Raw genomic sequence first — 7,987 nt, 5'->3', positions numbered from 1 at the left:
TACAGCTAAAGAGAAACAAGAGGCTCATTGAGTTTAGAGCAGTCACAGAGTTACATTCAATTACAGTAGAACAGTTATACAGTGATATGTTCAATTTAAATTAAGTCATGAAACATATAATGATACGTGATTCATTTAAAGGAAACCCAATTTATTACGTGTTACATTTGAAAATCACAGGACATGAACTCAGGTTAAATATTTGATGCAATGGTTTCACTTGAAAATCTGTCTGATGAGAATGTGAATCACTTAAAGTTTAGCACAACCGCTCTGTGGTTCCAACAGTCACATCCCAGTAAGGAGGGACTGGGTCTGAATCCTCTGGGTACTAATATTTCCCCCATGTCTAAAATCTCTGAGTTGTCCTTAATTACATTTTCATCAGTGGGACTAAACATTATCTAGAATTTAGTGACTGAGTGAAGCTGTTTGCTTTTCTAGCTCAGATCAGTTTCATGCGTTTCTCTTCCTGTATTGTCGACACATCTGTCAGTCACAGCAGCTACGTTTGACTTTCTCTAGACTTGAAGCTGTTCACTTTCCACTCTAGTATCTAATCTTCATTTTCCAACGTGCCACATATGCTGAACATGTAATTATTGAATCAGAACATGTTGTACTTACAGAGTAGATACTGAACAGATGTTTGTTCCATCATACACTTGGTGGTCTGAGATCAACATGCTGTGAAGTATTCAGTCAGTCAGAGGTGTTAAAATGAGGTGTTTCCTGTGTTTTCTCTGTTATAGTTGAGAGGAAAGTTGTTGCAGACTGTGATAAAAGTAGCTCTGTGAGCTTTTAGCTGTGAAATTCACTCATTTCCTTGAACTTTACTCAGACTGATTGTTAATCAGCTTATGGTTTAAGAAACAAGCAGGCACAGTTATGTTGGAATATATGGACAGTATAACTACGACTAAACTAAACGAGAGGTATGAGACACAGATAAATCTTCTTCTCTTTCGGCTTTTCCCATCAGGGGTCGCCACAGCGAATCATCCTTCTCCACCTAACTCTATCATGAACATCTTCTACCCTAACACTAGCCAACCTCATGTCCTCTGTTAAGACATCCATATATCTCCTCTTTGGCCGTCCTCTTGCCCTCCTGCCTGGCAGCTCCATCTCCAACATCCTTCTACCAATATACTCACTATCCCTCCTCTGAACATGTCCAAACCATCTCAGTCTGACCTCTCTGACTTTGTTGCTAACACAGGCAACGTGAGCCGTCCCTCTGATGTACTCGTTCCTTATTCTGTCTAACCTGGTCACTCCTAAGGAGAACCTCAACATCTTCATCTCTGCTACCTCCATCTCAGCCTCTTGTCTCTGTCTCACTGCTACCGTCTCTAACCCATAGAGCAGAGCTGGTCTCACCACTGTCTTGTACACCTTTCCTTTGAGTCTTGCTGATACTCTTTTGTCACACAACACTCCTGACACTTTCCTCCACCTGCTCCAACCTGCCTGCACTCGCCTCTTCACCTCTTTTCCACACTCTCCATCACACTGAACTGTTGACCCCAAGTACTTAAACTCCTGCACCTTCTTCACCTCAGCCCCCTGTAACCTAATGCTTCTACCTTGATCCCTCTCGTTCAGACACATGTATTCTGTCTTACTACGACTGACCTTCATGCCTCTTCTTTCCAGAGCAAACCTCCACCTTTCCAGCTGTTCCTCCACCTGCTCTCTACTCTCACTGCAAATCACAATGTCATCCGCAAACATCATTGTCCAGGGAGATTCCTGTCTGACCTCATCTGTCAGCCTGTCCATCAACATAGCAAACAAGAAGGGACTCAAAGCTGATCCTTGGTGTAGTCCCACCTCCACCTTGAACTCCTCTGTCTGACCTACAGCACATCTCACCACCGTCATACTTCTCTCATACATGTCCTGAACTAGTCTGACGTACTTCTCTGCCACTCCCGACGACCTCATACAGTACCACAGCTCCTCCCTCGGCACCCTGTCATACTCCTTCTCTAAATCTACAGAGACACAATGCAGCTCCTTCTGACCATCTCTGTACTTTTCCATCAACATTCTCAAAGCAAAAACAGCATCAGTGGTGCTCTTACGGGGCATGAAACCATACTGCTGCTCACAAATCTCCACCTTCTTCCTAAGCCTGGCTTCCACTACTCTTTCCCACAGCTTCATTGTGTGGCTCATCAACTTTATTCCTCTGTAGTTGCTGCAGTTCTGCGTGTCACCCTTGTTCTTAAAGATCGGAACCAGAACGCTTCTCCTCCATTCCTCAGGCATCTTCTCACTCTCTAGAATCCTATTGAACAAACTGGTTAGAAACTCCACTGCTGTCTCTCCTAAGCACTTCCACACCTCCACAGGTACGTCATCAGGACCAACACCCTTTCCACTCTTCATCCTTTTCAAAGCCTTCCTAACCTCATCCTTTCCAATCTCTTCTATTTCCTGCCCCACAACATCCACATCTTCCTCCCTTCTTTCCCTGTCATTTTCCTCGTTCATCAGCTCCTCAAAATACTCCTTCCATCTTTTCTGCACACTCTCCTGGGTTGTTAGCACCTTTCCATCTCTGTCCTTAATCACCCTTATCTGTTGCACATCCTTCCCATCTCTATCTCTCTGTCTGGCTAGCCTGTACAAGTCCTTCTCTCCTTCCTTTGTGTCTAACCTGTCATAAAGCTCATCGTAAGCTTTCTGTTTGGCCTTTGCCACCTCCCTCTTCACTCTACGCTGCGCTTCCTTGTACTCCTGTCTACTTTCCTCAGTCCTTTCTACATCCCACTTCCTTCTAGCCAACCTCTTCCACTGGATGCATTCCTGTACTTCCTCATTCCACCACCAAGTGTCTTTACCTTCTTTCCTCTTTCCAGATGACACACCTAGCACCTTCCTACCTGTTTCCCTGATAACTTCTGCTGTAGTTTCCCAGTCATCTGGAAGCTCATCCTGACCACCCAGAACCTGTCTCAACTTCTGCCTGAATTCCTCACAAGTTTCTTCATTCTTTAACTTCCACCACTTGGTCTTCTTTTCTGTCTTCCCTCTCTTCTTCTTCCTGACCTCCAGAGTCATCTTGCACACCACCATGCGGTGCTGTCTGGCTACACTCTCTCCTACCACCACTTTGCAGTCACTAACCTCTCTCAAATGACCTCGTCTACATAGGATGTAGTCCACCTGCGTACTCCTACCTCCACTTCTGTATGTCACTCTATGTTCCTCTCTCTTCTGGAAGTAAGTGTTGACTACAGCCATTTCCATCCTCTTAGCAAAGTCCACCACCATCTGTCCTTCCAGATTCCTTTCCTTTACACCAAACCTGCCCATCACCTCCTCATCACCTCTGTTGCCCTCACCAACATGCCCATTGAGTCTGCTCCAACAACAACTCTCTCTCCTCTGGGGATACTCTCTATGACCTCATCAAACTCACTCCAGAATCTCTCCTTCTCTTCTAACTCACAGCCAACCTGTGGAGCATACCCACTGACTACATTCACCATCACCCCTTCAATTTCTAGCTTTATGCTCATCACCCTGTCTGAGACTCTTTTCACCTCTAGAACACTGTTTACAAACTCCCCCTTCAGGATCACTCTTACCCCGTTTCTCTTCCTATCCACACCATGGTAGAACAGTTTGTATCCTCCTCCGATACTACGTGTCTTGCTGCCCTTCCACCTTGTCTCCTGCACACACAGAACATCTACCTTCCTTCTCTCCATCATGTCTGTCAGCTCTCTGCCTTTCCCTGTAATAGTGCCCACATTAAGAGTCCCTATTCTCAAACCTATGCTCCTGCCTTTTCCCTTTTCTCTCTGACCACGAACCCTTCTGTCTCCCCTCTTTCTTCGACCAACAGCAGTCAAATTTCCACCGGCACCCTGTAGGTTAACAGCATCGGTGGCGGTCGTTGTTAACCCTGGCCTCGACCGATCCGGTATGAAAGTCTTGTGGATGATTCGCATGGTTATTTTGGCAATTTTTACACCGGATGCCCTTCCTGACGCAACCCTCTCTATTTATCCGGGCTTGGGACCGGCACAGAAGTCACTGGCTTGCAACCCCTGTGGCTAGATTATGAGACACAGACGAATCTGAATCTTCTTAACTGATTAAAGAATAAAACCTCTTTAAACACACACACACACAGTCGCCTACATGAAACCACAACAAGACACAACTTTCCATCCATTAACTTGTTAAACCCACAGAACCATACGACAACATTTCTCTGAAGAAGAAACTGATCAGCAACAGGAGCAGCGTCTAAAAGAATGAATTAAACATGACCTACAACAAATGGCATGAAACATCAGTAGAAGACACTGATTATTTTAAATCAACATGGACAAATGATGAAACCTGTGACTGGATGTAAATAGTGAAACGCTGAGAGAACTTAGTGACTTAAACAGTAAATATTTCTGTTAGCACCACTGAAGAACGTAGTTATGTTGTGAAGATGATGTAATTTCCTCGTAGACATTCAGTAGTGAGCAACAGTTTTTTTTTTTTTTTTCTTTCTAACACCTTTACTGAGCAGGATGTTTTATAATATAACAGGTTATTTATTGAAACAGTGAGTTGGTTGATGACAAGTTATTTTTTTTATTCTGTTAAAGAATGTTGACACATTTTACAACAATGCACAGCAAGTAGAAACTTGATAATCTCACTCAGTTACAGGTTTGATGCAGTTTCTGCTAAAAATGAATTTAAACAATATTGATTTTCTTCAGTCAGAAAATGTTAAAAAGAAAAAGTAGAACATTTTTGAAGCGACAACTGAGATTGATTGATTTAGTGTTTGTGAGGTCAGAGACATGAAGAACCAACTAGTTTTCCCCATTCATCACACTGAGTCCTGGTGTCTTTGGTTGTGTTCCTCCTCAGTGTCCATCCAGCAGATCTGCCGTCCTCCTCACAGCTTAGAGACACAGATTCTTCTGTAAAAACCTGTGAGCTGTTGGGACTCAGTCGGACAAACTGTGAGGTTTAAATAAAGAACTACTGATCATTCAATCGTCAAAACTAATAAAACCTCCCAAATATTAAAATACAATACAAATTTAAACCTGTCTGAGTGTTTTGACAGAAATATCAAATATGTTTTTGCAGTTTCCAGCTCCTGTCACCGGCTGGATGAAGGACTCCATGACCAGAGATAAAACAGAGTACAGGAAGAGTTTAAGGTTTTTATTAACAACAAAAGGTACCAGGGAATAAATCAGATGGATACTTGTAGGAAACTTGTCAGTGCAGATTGAGGGTGCAGGTCTGGGTGAACCGGAAGTAGTAGGTGACAGGAAAGGGGGTGTGATGTCACGGCCAATATGGCCGACCAACAGAGAGCATGTGGAGCAGATGGAGACAGTGAATGGCGACTGGCAACAGTCTAATTAGTCCAGGAGAGTGAAAACTGTTTGCAGAAGTATGATGGGGAAAACGTCCAAATAAAGTCCGGGGCAGAACAGCGATAAATCCAGCAGGCTATAATTCGCAGTCAGGGGCTCAGGGAAGTCCAGCAGACAAAATCCACAACAGAATAGACAGTCCAGGTCAAAAACACTAGGAGGTCCACACAGAGTTAAAGCAGGGAAAGGAACAGAGAGAGAGAACAGATCAGGGGAAAACACTCACACAACAGCAGGTTCAGGTCTGGTGAGGGGAGTCTGGCAGATACAGGTCCAGGTCTGGTACTGTGAGCAGGGGCAATGACGGGGAGTTAGCAGAACTCACAGACCCAAGGGGTCAGGCAAGAGACAGGGTCCAGGGCAGGCAGAGTCCGAAAAACCCAAAGTAAGTCAGTCCAGATGAAACCCAAGATAGTGTTGAGGATTTGAGAACAGACTATCTGTCAGCAGAGGAAGGTGAGCAGGTCTGTATATGTAGTCTGGGGGAAACCAGGTACAATCAATCAGGTGAGTGAAGGTAATCAGACTGGGAGGAGGAAACAGGAAGTTGTCAAAATAAGGGCATAGGGGAAAGACAGGCAGAAAGGAGGATGGAATCGTGACTTTCTATTGACATGAACAACATGAATGAAAGATTAATTTTACCCACAGAACATGATCGCGATTAACAGAATAGTTTTTTTTAAGAGAGTAGGTTGAAAATCAACAAACTTTCACAAATTAGTGGAAGCGAAGAGGCAGAAATAAATGGAAACAGAGTTATTCACAGATGACTACAAAAATTAGGAACTAAACGGGGAGGGGGGGTCAACAGACTCTACAAAAACAGGCAGAAAACACGAAGACAAAGTACAAAAGTTAACCACTGCTCAATGGCAAAAACAACTCACAGAAACAGGTAATAAGTGTCCAAAGTTCAGAGACAGGAATTTCTCCTGCTTCTCTGAATCTTTTTCTGATATTATGAACTGTAGATGATGAAATAAAAGTCATGTTATATTGAGAACATGTCATCTCTAACCAGACACACACTTCTGTCACAGAACGATGAACCTAGCTCAGTGTTTGTTCTTTGTTTTCTTATATTATTTTGCTTTTTGTAGTTTTCACCTGAAACACTTTACTGTTACTGACTTTATTTTAATATCATGTCCTTCAATAACACAAACACACTGATTCTCTACTTACACAGCAGACGGTGTAGAGACGTTCCCTCCATTCCCCTGCACAGTTATTGGTGATCAGCTTGTTGAGTCTTCTGTTGCTGACAGTAAATCCCGCCTTCTTCCTCTGTGTATGTGAGTGTGTGGTTATCACCTCTTTGTCATGAAACACTGTCCTGCATCACGCTGCTCTGTCTTCTACCTCTGTTAACAGTGTCTCTCTTTCTCTGGTCTTAAAGATTCTTTATATGACACCAGTGTTACAGATGTCTGACGGTGACTGAGCTGGAAGAACATGCAGCAGAGTCTGAACGTGTCCACAGGGACATGAACCGATGCCAGTTATCACTGAATAATGTTACAGGCACCATGTGATTAATTTACTTATTCTAGTGTTTATGGTGGAACTTTGTTTTGATGAGACGCTGTGACGACCCTCTCTGGAAACATCTTTCTCTCTGCTGGAGATTTAGCTGGAGGTTATTTTCAGAAACAAGGAACTGAACTATGAATTCTCATTTCATACTCTGTTAAAACATGTCGACACATTTTACCACAAGGCACAGAACAAACTTCATGTTACACTTTATTCACAGTAACATCAGCTAAAGCAGAACCTGCTGAAATAGTTCACTGAAACCAACGAGAGGAAGTTGATGCAGTTGTTTTATCTGTTTAAAAACCGTTGTTTCTTTAGTGTCGGTCCACCATTCACCATCCTACTGCTAGAAATACTAGAAACTGAACGTGGATTAATCTACTGCTGAAAACAGTTTGAGAAAAGAGGGAAAAACAATAGAAGTCACTGAACAAACACAGACCTGAACAAACACAGACCTCGACTGTTTCTGATCAATGATCAGAAACAACTCAAACAACTCAGCTTCATTGAAGAAGGAGAACACATTGATCACAATGGATCAGTTCAGAAGTGATGCTCTGTGGTGACATCATCATAGTCATCATCCAATCCCTGCTCAGCCTGAGTGGATGAGGTCATCACCATGGAAACAGACAGGTGATTTTCTACAGTCAGAAATGTTAAATAGAAAAAGTAGAAAATGTATCAAGAGACACTGAGATTGATTGATTGATTGATTGATTGATTGATTGATTGATTAGTGTTTGTGAGGTCAGTGACTGATTCAGAGTGTTACCTGTGGGTCTGTGTCGATATAAAGACACCATGAGGAGAGTGGAGATGAAGTACGGACAGAACACCACCAGGTGGAGGACCAGTCTGAACACAAGCTGGAGGGAGGTGGAGGCAGGAGGTGAAGATGAAGAAGGGATCAGTTTTGTCAGTTCTGAAGCAGGGGGTGTGGTGGTGTAAGTGGTTGTGATTGTGGGTGTAGTTGTAGTTTTCCCTGTAGAGAGAATCCACGTGTTCAGGTGAATGTGTGGATG

Source organism: Anabas testudineus, chromosome 18 (genome assembly GCF_900324465.2).
Source record: "Anabas testudineus chromosome 18, fAnaTes1.2, whole genome shotgun sequence".
Taxonomy (NCBI): domain Eukaryota; kingdom Metazoa; phylum Chordata; class Actinopteri; order Anabantiformes; family Anabantidae; genus Anabas; species Anabas testudineus.
The sequence above is the reverse complement of the archived record's forward strand: the minus strand, read 5'-3'. Positions refer to the sequence as shown.